The 23,664-nt window shown below is 38.0% G+C and overlaps 2 protein-coding genes and 1 long non-coding RNA gene across 4 annotated transcripts in view; all 3 read left to right on the top strand.

The window, feature by feature from the left end:
- LOC127511155 (gastrula zinc finger protein XlCGF8.2DB-like) overlaps positions 1-23,664 on the top strand; it is a 146,271-nt gene that overhangs the window by 35,350 nt on the left and 87,257 nt on the right. The gene's annotated exons all lie outside the window — the stretch shown is intronic.
- Positions 1-23,664, top strand: part of LOC127511188 (gastrula zinc finger protein XlCGF8.2DB-like) — a 163,346-nt gene that overhangs the window by 25,805 nt on the left and 113,877 nt on the right. The gene's annotated exons all lie outside the window — the stretch shown is intronic.
- On the top strand, positions 21,243-22,669 carry LOC127511311 (uncharacterized). Its single transcript, XR_007929993.1, has 3 exons — positions 21,243-21,406; positions 21,895-22,112; positions 22,411-22,669. It is a non-coding gene; the product is annotated as an uncharacterized LOC127511311 (long non-coding RNA).

Consider the following 23,664-nt stretch of genomic DNA (forward strand, 5'->3'; position numbering starts at 1 on the left):
CGCCAAACTGCTGAAATCACGTGACTTTGGCGCTCCGAATCGCTGATTCGACATGCTGATTCATAACTCTCCGAAGCTTCATGAAGCAGTGTTTTGAAATCGGCCATCAGTAAGTTATTTTGGTTTTTTTGGCGCACCAAAAATATTCTCGTCGCTTTATAATATTAATATTGAACCACTGTACTCACATGAACTGATTTAAATATGTTTTTAGTACATTAATGGATCTTGAGAGAGGAAATGTCATTGCTGGCTATGGAGGCCTCACTGAGTCATTGGATTTCATCACCAATATCTTAATTTGTGTTCTGAAGATTAACGAAGGTCTTACGGGTGTGGAACGGCATGAGAGTGAGTAATAAATGACATTATTTTCATTTTTGGGTGAACTAACCCTTTAATGCTACATCAATTAGCATTGTATTATAAATATACTTTATTCTTATTAAAATACCCACAATGATTGGCCTTTTCCACATTACTTGCCAGAAGATTAATATTGTTTAAATGGAAAGACCCTCTTCCCCCTCTAACCCCTCACCCCAGGTCTTACTCGCCCCACTCTGCGCGGGCCTCAAACCTGGGTCTCCGGCGTGTGAGTCGGACGCTCTTACAAGGAGGCTAAAGGCTGCAACCTCAAGTGTCAGTCACTAGAACATCTCTTCAGAGGCGTGAGGTTTACTTGCACAGCAACTACTAGCTGGCTTTCGTTACACTCACCCCACTAAACATCACTCCCGTCCAGGTCACGGCTGGCCTCCGTTACACCCCCACTTTTTTCACTGGATTGAGGACGTCATGCAATATCTTAAACTAGAAAAAATAAGATACTCACTTCAAGGGTCTACCCAGAGATTCTATGCAATCTGGCAACCCTTTCTGTTATTTGTTGAAAAACTCAAGTAGATTCCCAAATATGTATAATTCATGTGTGTTTTTTTCTTCTCTTTGTATGTAATTGATACTTATGTCTGATGGGTAGAGGGATGGGTTATGTTGGGGTTTTGACTGTATACTGTATTGTTTCGGTCTTTTATTTCTTCTTGCATATTATAACATTTTAAATAAACAGACCTTGTTCAAAAATAAATAAATACCCGCAATGGCTTGAGGATGGCTTGATAAACCATATATTGTCGCAGTCGTGGGTTTATTGTCTTCATGTTTTATAAGTCTTGTGAACAAATATTCAGTATGGGTTTTATGGCCTTATTTCAGTGACTTTTTTTTCACTAACCACACATAAATGTAATTTTCCCAAAACTGCAAACTTTTATTTACATGCTGCTCTCATATTATTGTAGCAGAGATTGTGCTGAATACAGTGTAATCAGACTTTAGCCAAGAAAATGTAATAAGACATAAGCACAAATGTCAGGGCATGTCAAAACAACTCCAGGGCCCAGAAAACACCTCAAACCCCAGAGGGTTAAGAAATCTGTGCATAAACAAATGCCCACAAAACTCAATGAACTGAAGCAACCGTGTAAGAAATGGTGGGCCAAAATTCCTTCAAATGATTTGAGAGACTTATAAAGTCATGCAGAAAATGATTACTTCAAGTTATTACTTGCTAAAAGTGGCACTACAAGCAACAGAATCATAGGGTGTCACACACGTCTTTTCCATTTTTCCTTTATTTTTGTTAAATAAATAATGACACAGTGTAATATGTCACGTGTTGTTGTTCATCTGATGTTGTCTTTACCTAATTTTAAGACCAGCTAACAAGCAGATGATTTTTTGTTATTATGCCCTGGTATGTAAAACCAAAGAATTCAAAAGGGTTTCTTTTTCACATGACTATATAGGCTATACATAACAAATAATCTTTCACATACAATGTCATTTAAAAAAAAAATCATCCCATTCATGTAACAGCTGCAGAATTGGCTAAAAAGTGATTTCTGGTTGACTTCTGACAGGATGACTGCTTAAGGGACGAAAACCACTTTGGGTCAAAGCATTGCCATTTATTAAACTTATTTGGGAGCAGAAATTGCAGTGTGCTGGTTATTTTGCATTTTTGCTTAAGGTACAAAAACATATCCTGAAAAAATTCTATAGAAATAAATCAATCCAATTTAAAACAATCTAAAATGTATTCTGTTGCAAGTTCACATACTTGTTCTCATGTTTTATTATTGAGCTGTCAAGTTGAAATAATCAGTTCATTTCTTATTCTTTATTTGGGTCTTTGAAGACTCCAGAGAACATCTATTCTGGTCACGCTGACGATCTCATCTCCAATCTGCCCATGAGACTCGGTACGTTTACACGACAACGACGTGAAGTAACGGAGATGTTTTTCCTTTGAGTTTTCCGCGTACAGACGACACCATTGTCAAAACGATCCCCATTTATACGAATCCGTGAAAATGACTAAAAACGCTTTATTCTGCTGGCAGGCCATTAAATGGCGAGGAAACACTATAGACTGAACATGTAATGTGCATGTGCATGACGTCATCGTTTTCACAGATATGCATTTTTGTTGTTTACACGGAGGCCGTTTTCAGAAACTTGCCCTTTGAAACCTGTTTTCAAAAGTTTGCGTTTTCAGGCCACCAAAACGTCATTGTCGTGTAAATGAACGGCCAAAACGCATACATTTTATTAATCAGAACATTAATGATTTAAGTATAATATAGCCATTTGTGTGAACAAGATCTATAATCATTTATCTGATTATGTGTGTCTGTGTAGAGGCTTGTGAGAGAAAGAAATGTGGCTGAATGGAATGTATTTGCATATATTTGCCAACGTTGGAGCCTCTTGCTCTGCCATCTGACTATGTATGTCTGTGTAGAGGCCTGTAAGAGAATGAAATGTATTTGCATATAGTGAAGCCTCTAGCTCTGCCATTAGATAAAGTTCTGGTCAGAATGATTGGCACCCTTGCTAAATATTAACAAAGAAACCTGTAAAAATAAATCTGCATTTTGATCTTTCATTAAACTGGGGAAAATCTCTTTATGAAATAAATGTTTTTCTCCAAAAAACGTTGGTCACAATTATTGGAACCCTTTTATTCAATTCTTTTTCCAACCTCCTTTTCCCAAGATAACAGCTCTGAGTCTTCACCTATAATGCCTGATGAGTTTGGAGAACACCTGACAAGAGATCAGAGACCATTCCTTCATCCAGAATCTCTCCAGATCCTTCAGATTCCCAGCTCCATGTTGGTGCTTCATCTCTTCAGTTCACTCCACTCATTTTCTTCAGGGTTCAGGTCAGGGGACTGGGACGGCCATGGCAGAAGCTTCATTTTGTGCTCAGTGACACATTTTTGTGTTGGTTTTGATGTTTGTTTTGGATCATTGTCCCGATGGAAGATCCAACCACGGCCCATTATAAGATTTATAGCAAAAGCGGTCAGGTTTTGATTTTTTATCTGTTGGTATTTGATAGAATCCATGATGCCATGTGTCTGAACAAGATGTCCGGACCTCCAGCTGAAAAATAGGCCCACAACATTAAAGATCCAGCAGTATATTTAACAGTGGGCATGGGGTACTTTTTACCCCTGTTTGCACCAAACCCATCTGGTGGGTTTGCTGCCAAAAAGCTCTTTTTTTTAGTTTCATCTGACAACAGAACCCATCCTGTTTGAGGTTCCAGTCGTGTCTGACTACTAAATATGTTGGAGATTTTTTTTGGATGAACAAGGAGGATTTTTCTTTAAACCCTCCTGAACAACTTGTGGGGATGTAGGAACTGTTCGATATTTTTTTAGGCTTTCTGTCCCCAAGACTAATTTCTGCAGTTCTCCAGCCGCATCCTTGGAGAGTCTTTGGCCACTCAAACTATTCTCCTCGCCGTACAATATAGACAGGGGCCTTATGTATAAAACTTCTCAGAAATTCTCTTAAGAATAGTCTTAAGCTTTGACTTCAGAATTTTTACTAAAATTCTTAGTAAAAAGAAAGAGACTTTTTTAAAGAAGCTTTCAAAGAAAGCAATTTCAGCAAAGTGTAAGACTAATTCTTAAGTGCCTCCTCAGTCAATGTTTAAGTGTTGCAGACTAAGGACAATGATGTCAACCCAAAATGGCCGCCCTCAACCACTGAATCGGCCAATAGTGAGCCTGGAAGGGTGAAGTCACAGCAGCACCACACCAATCATTTAAAGTAATTATAATAAAATCATTTAATTAAGGCACTGAAACTTTAATATTTACATTTATTTAAAAACAGTTATGATCTGATGTGACTTATATTTTTAAGCTCTAAACAACAACAATGATAATAATATTGCAATAGATAATTTATCAGATTTTTAAAATATTTTTATTGTTGAGACCCATTCAAAAGTATGGAACGTGTAAAATTTAAAAACTTGCAGAAATTGAGAAGAAATAATTAAAATAAATTTAAAAATGTAATTTATTTACAGTAAAGTTAGCCCCCATCCCCAAACCCCCCCCCCCCCCCCAATTTCTTTCTTTCTTTCTTTCTTTCTTTTTTTATACATGTGACCTTGAAGTAATCCAAAAGTAATCAGATTACATTACTTTCATATTGTGGTTCTTGGATTATGTTACTGAATAATTTTTTTATGACATAATTTGTAACTGTAACGGATTACATTTTTAAAGTAACACTCCCAAGTCTTCGCGTAATTCACGTTAACCAATCAGGAGCTTGCTCTAGTAGTGACGTGATTACGACGTAGCGAGAGGAGGCAGAAATCCGAAACAACAATGGAGGACAAAATCATTGTCACTGTATGTGGATACCCGGAGCTGTACGATACATCTTCATACTTTTATAGAAACAGGAATAAAAAGGATCTTGCTTGGAAGAAAGTGAGTGAGGAGGTCGGACAATCTGGTAAGTTGTAAAAAACGCTCTTTACTCAATTTGAGCTATATATATATATATATACATATTGAGACTACAAGCTAACTAAAGCCGGCAAATTGAGCTTATTCGCTGTATTTTACAACTACTTTCCTGCTGACAAGTTGATGTGTTTATTCAGAGGAAGTGTGCAGAAACGAGACTCGAGCCGCCTGGCAGAAGCCCCTCTGTTGTAAAGCGAATTTCACGCGCGAATGAAGCGATTTATTTGCGCAAGTTGCATCTGGTGTGAACGCACCATTAGTCAATGTGTCATGTGCTGATTGGTTATTGTCATGTCATGTGGTTATGAGTTCTGGTTGTTCATTGGTTGTCTTAGTCATGTGTTCCACTTGCCTAAAGGTGCGTTCACACCATGTCGTAATTACTGTAACTACGAGATTCTGGCTCGTAAAAAGCGTTCACGTCCTCGTAGAGCTCGTAATTGCAGTTTGTAAGCTGGGAGTTTTCTGAAAGCTCCCACGTGTACCACGTGGCCGCTGTACCACCTGACAGCTGTAGATTCATTTAGGCGTTGACAGTGGTGCCATAGAAATTAATTAATAATTCCCAGTCCGAGGACGTGAACAGCGCCGAATATAAAGTCACGTGTCGTCATCTCAAGATTCCGGTAAATACGAGGTGGCGTGAATGCAGCATAAGTATTTAAGCTGTCGTGCATTGGATTTATGTAACTCTGCTGATGGTGTGTTTCGTGTTCTTGTTTCAAGCCAAGCCAAGTCAAGTCTTTGTTTGTTTAGTTTATTTTGTTCATGTTTTGGATTTTTGTCAATAAACTGCACTTGGGTTCTGCAAACTTGCCTGCAGTGAACTAAGTTACAACATGTTTATGTAAAAACCAAATACAGCCACGCACTTCCTTTCAGGATTATTCCTCACCCAGTATAATTAAACGAATCTGTTGAAACTTGATGGGTTTATCGAGTTGATGTGAACATTGTCTCTGTTTACATGGATCACCTCAGATCATTACCGTAGGTGTGTTCGCATTAGCAGTAATTAGGTCACACAGGAACAGCTGGGCATCTCTCAATTTCAGACAAATTAAATAAACAGAAAATATTTGTTTTCATTTTGAAATATATAATTAAAAGTAGACACTTAAATGTTTCTATACATATATTGTTCATGTCTGTGTGACAAGTATTCATTGAGTTTTTCATTTTTGTGAGGCTCTCCAGAAAATAGTCCACATCCTGTGTGTTTTCTTTATTTTTCAAAAGCACAATGTTTTGTTTTGATTGTAAGTGGATAAATATAAAAGTAGACCATTTAAAGTTTCAAATTATGTATTGCTTATATTTGTATGGCCATAAACGATGGATTGTTTTAAGTTGATTTCGCTGCCATGTGAAAAAAAATCCAGCAACACATGCCGACACGTCCGTCAACCCCAGAGGGTTAACAGGTGCCCACTTTACATTAAGGTGCACCTTCACAAGTTATTAACATTTATAACTCTTGAGTAAATAGTGGAGCGCAGTTTGAATGTTTGCCGGTTGCCACCTCCTTCTTGCCTTATATAAGAACTGGTGTTACAACATGTCTGTCCGTAAGCCTTTGCACTTTTTTGCTTGTTCACGTGACAATTTGCAGGCCTCGCTGCATTTACGACAGCTTGTAACGTACTATTTCCTGCATGCGAAATGAAGAGAAAGCAGAAGAAAATGGGTAAATGTCAGTTCAGTAACAGTTGCAAGTTCATTCTTTATGTGCGTAGGGGTGTGTGATAAGCATAGTCTCGTAATTATTGTTTTAACGATGTGCGAGCTGACAGTGAGTTTGTCACTCACGCTTTCACTGCGTGATGTATGCAGTAATATGCCCTCAAAATTCACGATACACGCACTGTAAAAAGTAATACGCTATATCTACTCCATAACATTTTGGCAGCTGATTACAAGCAATATTATTAATTAAATTCAACAAATAGAATTGAGTTAGAATTAATCAAATTAATTCTTCAGATGTCAACCATTTAAAATGAGTAAAATTGAAACAAAAATATCTGAATAACAGACAGACAGATGAATTAAGACTTCTTTATTTTTTATTGTCAACATTGAAGACACCTGATGATAAAAAGCAGAATCACTGAAGGAAAGAGAAACACAAGAATTAACAGAGGTTTAGATGTTGATGTTGATTTTATTGAAAATGTTTGGTTACCGTTATGGTGGTCAGTGTTTCTTTTAGTTGGGCAGTTTGTGGTTTTTGTAATGGTGTTTGCTAATTTTACACATTTTAAATGGTTGACTTTTAAGGGATTAAATTGATTAATTCTTATGTTCAGTTTAATTAATAATATTGCTTGTAATCTGTTGCTACAATTTTATTGCAACAGACAAATGTTTTTGTTGTTCTGACTGAATCCGCGGTTTGACGATGAATGAATCAGTCGTTTGAACAAATCAGTTGAATGACTCACTCATTGACTCACTCAGACAGTGACTTGCTGCCCCCTACTGGCAGTTTAGTTTCATATTTAAAGTTCATTTTAATTAAAAAAGTTAAAATTAGAAATAACTTCATATTTGAATATTTAATTAAATTTATGTAGACAAATTGTAAATGCTGTGTAAATATATTAATGCCACTTCTCATGCCACATCTGTGTCACCTCTGCATTGCAAAGATGGATTTTGTTGATAATGATTTCATTTGATTGGTAATAACAGCCCTATACTGTGCTATTATTCTAACTGAATTTAATTTGAATGTGACATAAAAGGTAATGCATACATCCAATAAGTTTAGAAAAATACAGGGTGTGCAATATTGCACACCCTTAATGTAGGCCTATAGTATTAATTTTTATTTTTTCAGGACTTAAAAAGCCTTAAATTTGACTTAAAAAAATGTGCAACAACCCTAAGGTAAAATGGCCTGTCATGTAGAGCACTGTATGGATACTGCTCTATGTTGCGATAAAATATCAGGAGTTGAAATCTGTTCATATGTTGAAGAATTGCATAGGGGTTACACAACAGGTCTCTTTTTGAAGGTTGCTACCTGTCACGTTTGAGCACGCTGAGGCAGAAGATGAACTCAAATGAGGGTTTATTGGCAGAGGAGGTCATGATGTGAGAAAACGGCTTCTCATTTCTGTACATTCCTGTGGATAGAATCTCATCAAAACGTTATATAATAAAGTACGTCACATCATTTATGATAAATGGTCCTAAGCTCAGCCCCTTTCTGTCCTCACCTTCTGATGGACAGTTTATAAAGAGCAGCAGAATGCATGAGCTTCTTCACTTTTCTTACAGCACAGGAGTGCTGAACATTTTCTCTGCACAGGAATGAAATCAGGTTCTGTTTCTTTTTACTGTAGTTATAATAATGCAATTCTATTTGTTTTTAGTTACTTTGCATAACTGTTAAATACTGACCAATGATTACTGTTTTATTCTAACAGATTATCCTGAATAATGGGTGTCACAGTTTCAGTCGTCAATCAGACTCCTTATACCTGGTATTTTGCCACTCAGGACAAGGGGGTAAGAACTTTTGGTGCATTCACTACACACGATTGTTTATGCACTTCTATATTCTAAATCCTGTTTCATAGTTATTTTTCCCTAGTTAGCATTTCCTCTGATTAGCCAGATAATAACTTAAAGCATGACATAACATCTCGCAACAATATCAGTTTGTTCTTTGTGTTATCTTAATCTGTAACACTTTTGAATACTGTTCTGTCATGAAACCCTAAAACACATTTTTTTGAGATGCTAACAGATATGTACAGGTTGCACATCACTGAAAACAACAATATTACTCATTATGTTTATTATTAAAGGGTTAGTTCACCCAAAAAATGAAAATTCTGTCATTTATTACTCACCCTCATGTCGTGCACACCCGTAAGACCTTCATTCATCTTCAGAACACAAATTAAGATATTTTTGATGAAATCCGAGGGTTTCTGATCCACTCATAGGCAGCAATGTCATTGCACCTTTTGACGTCCAGAAAGGTAGTTGAAAACATGGTTAAAATAGTCAATATGACCGCAGTGGTTCAACCTTAATGTTATGAAGCAACAAGAATACTTTTGTGTGCAAAAACAAAACAAAAATAACGACTTTATTCAACAATTTGAATCGTTGTCATACCTAGTGAACTCAGTGCAGGCTTCAACTCAGTATTGGCCGTAGTATTGAGTTCACTACGTATAACGATGGTTCAAATTGTTGAATAAAGTCCTTATTTTTGTACACAAAAGTATTCTCGTCGCTTCATAACATTAAGGTTGAACCACTGTATTCAAGTCAACTATTTTAACCATGTTTTCAACTACCTTTCTGGACGTCAAAAGGTGCAATGACATTGCTGTCGATGTGTGGATCAGATACCCTCGGATTTCATCAAAAATATCTTAATTTGTGTTCCTTAGATGAACGAAGGACTTGCGAGTGTAGAACGACATGAGGGTGAGTAATAAATGACAGAAATTTCATTTTTTGGTGAACTAACCCTATAAGTGAAAAGTGGTTATTTTTTAGTTTTTCTGAGCCATTTCATTCTTCCAGTTTAAAAAGCAAAGTTGAACCAACGTCATGAAAAGTGAGGTATAAACCTTAATTCTGAGTGCTGATTGGCTGCTGTGGATGGACAATATGAATGTCCGTCAGCAGTTTTTGAGCTTTTCTCTACAATGAGCAAGTTTACATGAACACCAATAAGCTGATAACTCACAAATATCAGCTTATAACCAGTTTTACATGCAAACCAGTGAACTGACAACGCAAGTAAACCACTTTTACAAGACTTTATTAATAAACCAGGTTATTTTCCTGTAGTGACGTCAAAAAAATAATCATTTGCGCATCTGACTCCGAGGATTCCATGTTACTGTATGTCAGTTGTGATGTTAAAGGGATAGTTCACCCAAAAATGAAAATTTGATGTTTATCTGCTTACCCCCAGGGCATCCAAGATGTAGGTGACTTTGTTTCTTCAGTAGAACACAAATGATGATTTTTAACTCCAACCGTTGCGGTCTGTCAGTCGTATAATGCATGTCAATGGGAACACAATCTATGAGAGTCAAAAAAACATGCACAGACAAATCTAAATTAAACCCTGCGGCTCGTGACGACACATTGATGTCCTAAGACACGAAACGATCGGTTTGTGTAAGAAACCAAACAATATTTATATCATTTTTTTACCTCTAACACACCATGTCCAACTGCCTTGAGCGTACACACGGCATCCGGTGCGTGAGGTGTGTACACGCTCTGGCGTAGTTTAAAGGATTAGTTCACTTACAAATTAAATTTTCCTGATAATTTACTCACCCCCATGTCATCCAAGATGTTCATGTCTTTCTTTCTTCAGTCGAAAAGAAATGAAGGTTTTTGATGAAAACATTCCAGGATTATTCTCCTTATAGTGGACTTCAATGACCTCCAAACAGTTGAAGGTCAAAATTACAGTTTCAGTGCAGCTTCAAAGAGCTGTATATGCTGTACAAATGTATATGCTTTATAAACACAAATGATCGCCTTGCACGTGCTTCCGCTTTCCGTATTCTTCAAAACGTTTACGCTCTATGTCCTACGCCTTCCTTATTCAACTTACGGAAGGAACGCGGCGCCAGTTCCGTTTTTTCCTTAAGTGGAATAGGGAAGGCGTAGGACATACAGCGTAAGCTTTTTGAGGAATACGGAAAGCGGAAGCAGATAAACACTTTGGTGACTTTGTTTCTTCTACTGAAGAAACAAAGTCACCTACATCTTGGATGCCCTGGGGGTAAGCAGATAAACATCAAATTTTCATTTTTGGGTGAACTATCCCTTTAAATAAAGCTTGCAACATGTCAGCAAGAAATTTATTATGCATGCAGTTACAGATGCAGGGTTTTGACTGAACCAATTCTACTTCTGCTGCACGAGAGATGAGAACACATTTTTTACAATTTTCTGGGTCTTGAGTCTGCGTTTGTGATATTCTTCCTTTCCCGCAAAACGCTTGCTCTGTCTGGATGCGTTTAAATCTGCACTAAGGATGCGTTTCTGTCACGTATCACACATGTGCACTTCAATAAGCCGACAGAAAGCAGGTTAATGCGTTTACATACCGCGCAAAATCGGTGTTAGAGGCAAAAAACTACCTGTTCCGACCGGTTTATTCTTAAGCTGTTTAAGATCTTACTCCGATAAAAGAAAACAGGTTACCGCGTTTACATGACCACATTCGTTGTCGGCTTATTAAGCATAATCGGCTTAAGAACGTGGATGTAAATGCACTCATTTATTCATGAGAATGAATTCCAAACACTGCGCTGTGTTACGCATAAGATCGCATTACAGTGGAGAATTCAAATGTCAAGAAAGACCGTTTTAGCGTTGTTCGTTCACCTCTCCTGTTCAGCTCTACATTCGGACACACTTGTCATAAGTGTGTTTCCTCAGTAACACAAAAGTGTTGTTTGTATTTTCCCCACGATGCTGGAGTTTGACTATCAAACACGGGGAAGTTATGGCTAACAATATATGTAAGAACACGCAGAGAGCGCATGAGATCGGTTTCTACGTGGAACGCTGTGATGAGTTTAACAACGCTCGCAACGCAGATCATATATTTCATATACGGACCAGAGCAATTACGTTTTCTGGACATATTTCATATACTTTAGACCAGTGGTTCCCAAACACATTTTGCATGTCTCCTTTGTCTGACACACCCATTTCCGGTCTTGGAGTCTCGACTAATGAGCTGATGATCTGAATCAGGTGTGTTTGATTAAGGAGACATGGAAAACATGCAGTGCTGGGGAGGCTCCAGGAATGTGTTTGGGAACCCCTGCTTTAGACTACAGTTCTAAACATGAACCAGCACCGTGTATGCGCCCATTTCAACATGTCTCCTTCAAATGAAATATATGTGCAAATAAGGACAGCAGTACGTCTGATCATGAACACAATATGACACGATGAATTATTCTGATACACAGAAGACAATGATGTAGACCGAAAATTCAAAGAAGAATGGACAAAAAAAGTAGCCATGCCTTTATAATTTCTGTTAAACTGACACGTGTCATTTGTTCAGAGACTGTAGTGTTTGTAAATGTAATGAAAATATTATTAGACATTTTTAATGTTCTTCCACGTTTCTCCCTCATTCTTGGGACTTTGTTGTCACATAGGGTTATATTTTTAAAATATATCAAGTTTTTTTTTTTTTTTCAATTGTCATATTTTAGTATTCATTTGTCATGACACTTTAATAAATAACTACACAGGAACAAATTAGCAACGTATTATTAACATTCTAGTAATTATTAACAAAAACTCTGATTAACGAATTAGTAAGTAATAGTGCTCAGTTGAATATGGTAGTTCACTATTAGCTAATCAATAACTACTATTTATTTTTCATATTGGAGGACAACTAGTGTATTAAGCGCCTGCAATACATTCAGAACTCAGCTGCATGTGTCCTTACACATACTCCTTCTCGTCAGCACATCTCTGGCATGCTTAGGAACCTGCATTGGCCTTTAAAAACTGTACAAGCTGTACAAGGAACAAGAACAATTCTTCCAGAATCTGGCAGTAAATTTTGGGAGTTCATTTTTAGTCCATCTCCTACCCTGAAGTCAGTTTTGCAGAGATGGACTAAAACTGAACCCCCAATTGGTAAGATGTGCCCGGAAAAAAAAAAAAATCAGAAAATCAACTTGCCTAATAATTCTGCACGCACTGTACAGTAGTTCTAGTAGTCCTCTATTGATTATCTAACAGTGAATTACATTTGACTAAGCACTATTAATTACTAATTTGTTAATCAGAGTTTTTTGTTAGTTAATAGTAGTTACTAGAGTGTTAATATTGCGTTACTCATTCGTTCTTGTGTAGTTATTAATTAATGACGGAACAGTCTTCTAAAGTGTCTTACGGTTTATCCACTGCTTTTCTGATGGAAACTGATGTATAATTCTGCTCCCCAGTATACACGCATCGATGCTGGCTGCACAACATCCTATGAGGAGTATAGGGAAATCCATCGCTACTTCTACGTCAGATATAAAGATCACTCATGGAACAGTTTTAAGTATGAGTTTAACACCCATAAAGGCAACACCTCCTTCATCTTAAGGGAAACCTTCGACCGTTCCCAGATTCAGATGCACTGCACCTCTGAGGGTGGCACACATTACTGTACCAACTATGGTAAGTTCCTGCAAACATATCAGTTCTGCACAACACTATGCAGCTAAAAGTATGTTTACCCCGATCATCAAACCCATATGTAATTTTTGAGCATCCCATTCCATATTTATTTCCCCTTTGCTGTTTTAATAAGCTTCACTCTTTTGGGAAGACTTTTATGGGAATAATTTTATGCCCACAGTATTGCAATCACGGATCAAAAACACCTGTAAATATATATTGTACAGAACTGAAAAACAAATGCTAAATTATCAGAATAGCAAACAAATGGTCAAGAATAAAAAATAAATAAATACACATTTTAAAAAGTAAGCATAAATCCAAACTTACATCTTCTCTTGGCTTTCTTTGTCATGACAAATGTGTTTAATAAACACACAGATACAGCAGCCAGAGAAAAACTAATGTTAAAAAGTCAAGGGTAAAGAGCCCAGCTAAACCGAATACTGATCACCATAATGGTGACCTAAATCAGTGACTCTTTCCTTTAGTGATTCTGCTTGTTAACGCAAAGCAGAGTCCTGCACGTGGGCGGGTACCCGCCAAATTTTTGTAACAGGTGGAATATTATTTTTGTGTCGTGTGCGGTGCGGGTGCGGGTCAGACGCGCAGTAGGCACGGGCACACTGCAGGTCCAATAGCCAAGACTATTCCAACTCATTTCGGTGCATTTGACAGATGCTTTAAAATGGTTCCGTGCTCATTTGTGTTCACGCTCTGTCTGAAGACTGTTAAAGACTTACAGCATGATTTGCAGCGCTGAGCATTGTAGCCAATCGCGCTGCATCTGATTGAAAGCTATAGTGATTATATTAAAGGGAGCGCGCTTTGCTCACTCTATGTATTTAATATAAGGCTATTCACAATGTGAATAAAAGTTTTAGAATACTTTTCGCACTGCTACAAAGAGAACCAGCGGCCAGGTAAACACTGCTGAGTTTCAGAAGAGACTTATGTTTTAAAACAAATTATAAGTAAAGTGTTTGTGTTTCTTGAAAATGATTGCTTCAATTAATGTTTGACCCGTTCCAAAAATTCCCATTTACAAATTTGAGAGGATTTTGATATTGTACAGTTAGAATACATTTAGGGTCTCTATCATTTTCGTGTATGGAAGAGACTTGTTCCCCATGTAATTTTTGCTATATGGAATGCAAAAACTCAATATCTCAAAATTGCTCAAAATGCAGATAGAACCTTATAATTCCAAGGGGACGAAGTGAGACTGCGCACTGCACAGATATAGATATAAAACACAGACAAAGAAATGGTATGTCTACAGAACAATACAGTATATGTTTTCATCTCATCATGAAGTAATTAATTTGTTGACTAGATGCTGTATTAGTAGAGAAAGAACAGCAGTAGCCTATGTTTGCAGTCAAGACACTAACATTAGTTGCACCTCAAATAGTTAAAATAGTGTGACAAAGTCCAACCCAAATGTTTAAGGTCATGATTGTTGCCATCTATTTGCATTAGTTTATATCCAGCTGCTCATTTTTATTAATTTGTTTGCAACCAAAGTTGCGTATTTAATGATAGTGACATTAAAAAGCAAATTGATATTTTCATGCAGGTGACAGAAACAAATCAGAAATGCATTTGATTTCAGTTAATTTTTATGTAACATTTTATTTTGATTAGATAATCGTCAAGTGTTCTAAAATAGAAGCAAATAACATGATAGTATGCATACAATATACATATTCATACAACAGTTCTTTCTGGTTCTCAAATCTGATTGGCTAAGAGCCAATGCGATATGCGATATTCTACCTCGTTTGAATCACTCCGCTGTCAGCATTCTCACAACGAATGTCATGGTGGACAAGCAAATCCACCATATTTTTATAGATACTACTGTTATTTTGTAACGGAATGTAGTTTTAAGAGTTTTTGTAGGCAAGAATATAGTTGTTTAGACCTCAGATATGCGATAATGTAAACATAGCGCCTGTTTGAAAAATTGTTTAGATGCTTTCGGAGATATGAGCTCCAGGCCAACGTTCCAGGCGTCCTCTAATTGTCACTTAATTAACTTAACTTTACCAACAACTTAACTTTAACACTGCTTCAGTGTTCATTTTAACACTCTTGAATGTGGACTTAGTTAATTTACAACTAGGGTTTTTGCTGTGTATATTTCTCCTGATTATGCCCAGATTCTTTTGGTTCAATACATATTCACACAAGGGGAGATGCAAACCTACATTCATTATTTTATAAGTTTTCTGTTCTCTCTTCTACAGTCTATACAGCATGTTCCATGTAATCTGTAAGCTGTTTGTAATCCTGTGGTGTCTGATGTTTTTAAACAGGAAAAATTGAAGAAGATGAAAAACAGAGACAGCAAGAGGAGGAAAGAAGACGCCTGGAACGTTTGGAACGTGAGCAAAGGATTCAACAGGAGCTAGACAGAGAGAGTGAGTTATCTAGACACAAGCTTTCTCGAGCAACTGAGCGGCTTCGTCAAAAACAGAGCTTTAGAGGTCATGAGCAACATCATCAACGCACACAAGTTCTCCATCAGCAAATAGAAGATGACGCTGCTGCGATCGAGAGGGACGAGGTATGACTTTAATTTGGATTGAGCAACATAACTGTATATGTAGCATGTTGTAACTTAACTTTTTACTGAGATCCATTTTTGTTTTGCACATTTATGTAGGTTAATGATGTTGAAGAAAAATTCAAAGACCTTTTGTTAAAGTACCAGATTACAGAAGATAAAGAGGTACAGCACTACCAGATTTGGGACAGGATTAAGACACTCCAGAATGAACTTGCAGTTCAATATTGTAGAGAAAACAACCTTTCAGTAGGGTCTCAGTTTACCTTTGATCAAGCTATAGGATATAACGAACTGTCTCTTACAGAGAAGCTCACAGTTCTCGAAGCATCTCTACAGTTCATTCTGCACAGTAGCACTGCAGATGCTAAAGATGATGGGGATCAGCCGCTTGGCTGGGAGAAGTACAACTTTCTTTTGGGTTTGGTGGAGCATCTTCATGCCACAAATCCAACTTTGGCTGAACACATTTTATTAAATATACTTGACATGATCTCAGAGCTTTCACCAAAAAGTAGGGAGATTTTGGGTCAAATATTGTTCAACAGAATCTGGACACCAACAGAGGTAATGCTCTTCATTTGCAAAAGTCCAGCTATCAAATGTGATCAACTCGATTCAGTTCTCCACACAGCACAAACCTACCACCTGGACTGCATCCTCGTTCTCTCTGCTCTTACAAATGAAAACCCTTTAATGTTTCTTCAAGAACAAATAAAAAACGACAAGGAAAAAGACGCTGATACAATTGTGAAGGAACTTCGTGAAGCAAACTGCCCAGAGAAAGTCTTGGTGCTGTTGAAGGATGTGCTTAGATACGTAGAGTTGGAACTCCCAAAATATCAATTGGTGGACCTTAACAAAGAAAAAATCTATGATTTGAAACGGACAATAACTTCTCTTAATCTTACAAACCCAGAGAGTAACATTCTGAAAGATGTATTAATTGGAATGTCAATAGCAGTGCAAGACTGCTCAACCATCACCACAAAAGACAACACGAAGATTCAAGGCTATTTTCCAAGATGTACACAACTAGCATCATTGCTTTTGCTCCTTCTGGCACAGCTGACAGAAGATAAAGGTTGTCTTCTAGAGATTGGCACAGGTGAGGGCAAGTCCTGTATCTTAGCCATGTTTGCAACAATTCTGGCCATTCGTGGAACAAAAGTGGACATTGTGACAAGCTCTCCACTTCTTGCCCAACGAGACCAAGAAGAGTGGAAAAAGTTTTTTGAAATGTTTGGTGTCACCTCGTCTGTAGTACCTCCACGTTTCTCAAGTAACTTTACACCAGACGAACAAGAGGAACATGTTAAAGATGCTTACAGGCAACAAATAGTATATGGCACAGTGGGAGCCTTTGCAGCAGACATACTTAAACAGGAATTTGAGAAGAGGACTACTCGTGGTACAAGGCCATTTGAGCTTGTAATAGTGGATGAAGTGGACTACATGACCTTGGACAATGGAGTTCAAGTAACATTCTTGTCCCATGAATCTAGTGGATTTAGGCATGTGGAGCAAGTGCTTTCCAACATATGGGCCATGATATCTACTTGTCAACCGATTGAAATGTTTGAAACAGGGGAGATAAAATGGGCGACAAGGATACAGTACTTTCATAAAGCTGTAACAGCAGCCGTTATGGGGCTGGAAACATCAGACAGTTTTTCAGCAAATGAGATCTTGTTGCCTGGAGTGACTTTGGAGTTCTTCACCCAGGAGGATATTGATATGTTACATCAAGCTGAGACCAAGAAAGAAAAGGATGATGGGAATGAGGACAGAATGTCCACAGCATTATCTGAAGTCATGAAGAAACTTGGTGTTTCACAACAGTATGATCTTGTGAGTATATTTGAGGAGGTCTTGGAAAACAGTGCAGTGTTTAAGTGCTATTCTTTAGAGAACAAGAAAGCCAAATGTTTTCAAACTCAGGAAAAAAAAGGTGACCTTAATGTTGAAATGCTACTGCTGGAAGGAGGACTAGCGTGTGAAATCATGTCTGAGAAATCGCTCATTGATGCAACTGTAAGCACAATAAAGTCATCTATTAAGTACTCTGGTAACCTTCAAACAGCAGAAGAATCCAACAACTTCATTGTCCTTCCTGTTTTCTTGAAAAGTTATGTTGAGAATCAGTTACCAGTTTTTGTTGAGAATGCACTAAGGGCTGTTGAGATGACACGGGGCCGGGAATACATGATTGACACCTCACCGGCTGCTGAGAGAGACGTTGCTGGCACTCATGACAGAGACAAGTATAATGCGATAATTCCAGTGGACTTCAAAGCGAGCGGTGTGCTAGAGAAAAACAAGAAGTGGGGTAATGGTCTGCAACAATTCTTGGAGTTCAAGCACCAACTTGCAATTTCACCAATATCCAACGTGACAAATTACATGTCAAATTTCCATTATTTTAAAAGGTACCTCAGTGGGAGTGGCATATTTGGTGTTTCTGGTACATTAGGAGGCAAGGCAGATTGGGACTTTCTGGCAAAACATTATAAAGCAAAGAGCTACACTGTACCTGCACATCGCCATAAAAGGGTGGTGGAGCTTCCTGTCATCCAGGTGAAAGGTGGGAATGACCAATGGATCCAGACTATTTGCGAAACTTCATGGAAAGTAGCAAAGAGAGGACAAGTAGTCTTGGTAATTTGTGAAGATGTTAAAACAGCAGATGAACTACATAAGAAAATACAAGGTGGTGGCAGAGTTAAGGCAGAACAGATTACTCTGTACACAATCAGTGAGAAGCACAACATTGAAAGAGAGAAATTCTGTGCAGGCAGAATCATCATTGCTACAAATCTCGGAGGACGGGGGACAGACATAAAGGTCGATGAAAGTGTGAATAAGTGTGGTGGTCTTTTTGTTCTACTTACTCACTTTCCTCAAAACCGAAGAGTCGAGAAACAAATATTTGGTCGTACGTCTCGAAAAGGCAATCCTGGCATGGTCCAGATGATTGTCAGTTGTGATCATCTTGCACCCGCTTACCAAGATCAGTCAGTGGAAATCATGCGTCAGCTAAGAGAGGATTATGAAATTAAACGAATCCATGATATGGAAAGTGATGAGCTGGTTGAAATAAACCTAAAGGAAAATCTGTTCTCCACATTTTGCACATTGCTGATGAAATTTGATGGGAATTACACACAGCAAGAAAAACTGGACCCCATGCGAATGCAATTTGAGAATATTCCTGATTGCTTTAAACATTATCAGAATAGGTTTGATTATCAGCCAGCCATCAACGCTTTGAAAGAATCTTGGGCCTTGTGGTTGACCCTTCACGAGGATCACATCAATAGACATGATGACTTAAGAGAACTTGAAGCAGACCTTATGAGGACAATAAACGAAACAAGTGGAAAGCTGCTGCGAGGAGAATGCGATAATTTCTACGATCATGTGAAACAGGCAATTGTAAGAACTGATTTACACTGCCGTGACAAAACCAACAATGCCTTTGGAGCTGAATCCTACTGGCAAAAAGTTGCTAACTCTGACCCACACTACAAGGCTGTGGCACTCTATAACCAGGCGTACATCACCATCAACCTCGGTAAGGGTAACTATAAAGCAGACGCTATGAAACTGCTGAATGATGCAAAGCAATCAATTGACGCCTATGTTTCAGAAGTCTCAAACACAATGGTCTCATGTAACTTATCAGTCACTGGTAACAAAGATCAGAGCACAGACAAAAACAACAACTTTCAGAGTCAAATGGAGGCCAGAATGAACATCTTTAAGTCTTGGATGAAGTACATTGATAATGCATTGAATAAACTTAAAGAGCTGGAGAAAAGCAACAGTGATGCCATTACAGAGGACTGTTCAGTCTACATACTGTCTGAAGAAAAGGACTTCATCATCACTAATGAGCTGAGATCGTTATATGACTACGGCCTGGGGGTTGTTTTTGAGGTGAAAAAGAAGCCCAAGTTTTGCATAGATGCTTTGATATGTTTCATACTCGGGGTGGTACAGGTTCTTGCTGGGATTCTTATTTGTGCACTGTCACTTGGAACAGCCAGCCAGTTCGGAATGGGCCTGATTTCAGAAGGAGTTTCTGACATGATCAGTGGAATAGAGGGGATGATTAAAGGCACATTTGATTGGGTGTCATGGGCAATATCTAAGAGTATCAGCATTGGGCTTGCTTTGCTAACGGCTGGCTTTAGTGTTATCAAGAAAGCAGTTACTGCAGTGTTTAAAGTGACAAAAAGTCTCCTCAATGGTACAAAGTCTTTCTCTTCTGTTGCGAATGAATTCATCAAGTCAGGAAAGGCAATGTTTACTTCATTCAAAGGAAGTGTTAAATCTGGTTTATCGACCCTCGGTAAAGAATCTTTTAAGTCTACAATGAAAAACATGACATCTTCAGCAGTGGTCAAACAGAACTTCAAATTTGCAGCTAAATATGCAGTTCAGGAAATCGGGAAAAAGTCTGTGCTCACTGCCATGAACTACGCAATTGATGCAGCACTTCAGGAAGTCTTTAAGAAGATTTTACAAAGCAGTTTTGAAAATGTTGTTACTTCATCAGTGAAGCAGAGCAGTAAACTGGATCAGACTCTGGTTGAATTCATCAGCTCAGGCATTCCGAAAGCTGCCTTGAAAAAAGAGAATTTCAAGATTGACCAGAATTATGAGAAGCAAATAAAAAAATCAGTCGGTGTGCTCTCCGAAGAGATAATTCCTTACCTCATACTGGATTGTACCAAGGCACGGGAAGTTATCAGCAAACTCTCTGAGGTGTGTGAAGCTGCAACAGATCTTATGAATAAAGCGAAACTGTCAGGTGTGCTTGAAACGGCAAAGCTGGCTCTGAAAGTAGCTGAGTACACAACAAATCTCTGTCAAATATTAGGTGCCGTACCAACAAAACAGATTATAGACCAGAAATTTGTTCCTGAATTACTGGAGAGCATCAGTGAGCTTCAGAAAGATATGACAAAGTATGACCAAGATGGACGACACAGTTTACAGGATGTACAACGCCTTAAAGGAGAACTTCTACAGATTATCGCTCAGAAAGTTTCTGAGCAATTCATCAGTTCCTGTTCTGAACATATGACTTCTTTAATGACCAACACATTTAAGAGTCAGTTGAACACTGCTGCAGGACAGGCGTTAGACAAGGTCATGCGCAGACATAAAACTCAGAGTTTCTTTGATGACCAGAGAGAAAAACACAACAAGAAATCTACGAGCCACAAGGAAGTGGAACAGCTGTCAGATGAGGACAAAACAAAACTAATGCAGTATACAGAAGAAATGTGCAAAGCCAATCAGCCTGCTACAGCCCTCGATGTGTATGTGCTCACAAAAAGTAACCTGCTGAACGGAAAAGGGATTCAACTCACTGTCGTTGATGAAAATGGAAAACAGTTCACTGAGGAACGTTACCCAGGAACCACCAAATCAGCAGGCGATATAAAACTGAGAGTAACTAAATCTGCAAAAGCCACACAAACATCACAGTAAGACTAATCACTAGAGCATTACACAGTTCACATATAGAAATAAATTTCAATGTTAATGCTTATAAACTTTGTGTACTGAATGTAGTTCATTTTATTTTTTAAAACAGAGCTGATGCACAGATGTACAGCGGCCATTTTGACATTGTACAGGATGATGGCAGGATAATCAGCGTTAACTCGGATCGTCAGATTGCGCTTTATGATGCTGTAGCTCAAGCAACTGGCAGCAACACAGAAGACCCAAAGAAGGAAGCATTAATTCTACGTGAGAAAGTGAAAAATGAGGTGAGTACACAATTTAAGGCTCTGATTCCTTCATGGAACAACTTGTGCACATCCTGAGTGGAAAAGCCAGATTTTAGTTGTAGACCTGCTCATATTTACTGATGTACTGAAATCGCTGCCTGTCGCAGAGAGATAGATAGATAACTTTATTCATCCCAGAGAGAAATTCACAAAGAATTTGTCACTACTACATACGTTTATCACCAGGTTATCCTTTAGAAAAATACATGAGCTGAGAATGGCCCAGCTCATGTCACCTCCTGATGAAATATGGAGCAGAATTCCTTTCTAAGTAATTAAATACTCATGTGATGCTGTTAAAGGAAGATAATCAATAGCTGGATAGACCGATGAATGATAAGCGGTACAGAAAATAGATGGATGAAAATCCCATTCCTGGTGAATCAGTGTACAGTGTTACTCAATCCTGATCATCTCTCATTACATGTGCAGGTGACTGTGTTTAATCTCTCTTAATTTCTCATTAGATCCAGAAAAACTTTGAATCGTACACACCCCTGCTTATTCTCCAGAGAGGATACGACTTCTGCCAAAAAAACCCTAGGAAATATGACATAACTGGAGGAAGTAAAAAGGAGACGAATGTTGCACTGCAGGAATACTTACAGAGTGTTAGATTCATCAAAAGTGACAAACGGATCCTTATCAAAATGTACCATCTAGGATTTGTTGGTGAATATAACAGGTAAAGAATCTGATTGCTGAAAGTGATTTCTGTTATTTATTCACAACACAACAGTACAGAGGTCCATGGAAATAAGAAAGAAAGCGGATTAACCTGATATAGTTATATAAAAATGATTGTAATTTAAGTATTACAAAATAGTATAGATAACCAGGTGTGTCATTTGTACATTCCATACATCAACAGAAGCTAGACAAAGATCAAGTACTCACCTGAGCTCTAAATTAGCTTACTAGTTTAAATAAGCAGATTTCATGCTAATTTCCTTATGTCATTAATTCTCATTCTCTCTGGACAGTGTTCAAAGTGCTCGGAGGTCCATTAAGAACAACACAGGAACGCTCAACACAAGCCATATTCCACCGAAGGACTCCATCAGACTGGCTCAGACGGTCATAGAAGACCCAAACTCAGGGAGTGAGATTAAAAATAAAAACCCAGCGCTTTATAAACTGATCAGCAGCATAAAGACTGACAACAATGGATTGAACCTGATTGCCATGGAGGTTCTGGGACAAGATCACAGACAAGCTTTGACTACAGGCCCAAGCAGCCGCTCACAGACGGCCAGGTAATGTTCAAACTTACGGATGCAGGAAAATTATACAGAATTCCAATTAACATGCAGGAATTTGGAGTAGTATTAAACATTGAACATTTTAGGTACAGGATTACAAATGTAAGCAAGCAGCTGATTATTTCATAAAAACTAAGAAAAATTGTAAATCTGCTTTTAACATTTCTCTTTATTTACAGGAAACTTCTAGCAGACACCATGATTAGTGGAGACGTGGAGTTTCTGCTGAAACGCTGCATGATTCTGTATCACCCGCGTACCTCACAAAAGCTCAGAGAAGCTCTTGGTAAGAAACTCCTCCTCGTGCATGATCTACCCTCCAGCAGATACTGTGATTGGTCAGGCTGTTTTCTGTAGACACGATAATGGAGCGGTTTATATGGTGAAAATGTAATCTTACTAATCAGTTAGATTAGAGAGATTAAAGGATTAGTTCACTTTCAAATTAAATTTTCCTGATAATTTACTCACCCCCATGTCATCCAAGATGTCCATGTCCTTCTTTCTTCAGTCAAAAAGAAATTAAGGTTTTTGATGAAAACATTTCAGGATTTTTCTCCTTATAGTGGACTTCAATGGCCTCCAAACGGTTGAAGGTCAAAATTACAGTTTCAGTACAGCTTCAAAGTGTTCTACGCGATCCCAGACGAGGAATAATGGTCTTATCTAGAGAAACCATCGCTCATTTTCTAAAAAAAAATGTAAAATTATATACGTTTTAACCATAAATGCTCACCTTGAACTAGCTCTCTTCTTCTTCTCTATTAGAATTCCAGCAGTGTAGACACTTCTAAGTGTCTTACTGCCCTCCACAAGTTTGAACTAATTGTTATATACTTGCACTAGCATAATGTATATGAGAATTTAGTTCAAACCTTGACCTGTGGAGGGCAGTAATACACTTAGCAGCGTCTACTCTGCCGGAATTATAATAGAGAAGAAAAAGAAGAGAGCTAGTTCAAGATAAACATTTAT

The sequence above is a fragment of the Ctenopharyngodon idella genome, chromosome 4 (genome assembly GCF_019924925.1).
Source record: "Ctenopharyngodon idella isolate HZGC_01 chromosome 4, HZGC01, whole genome shotgun sequence".
In the NCBI taxonomy this organism is placed as follows: Eukaryota; Metazoa; Chordata; class Actinopteri; order Cypriniformes; family Xenocyprididae; genus Ctenopharyngodon; species Ctenopharyngodon idella.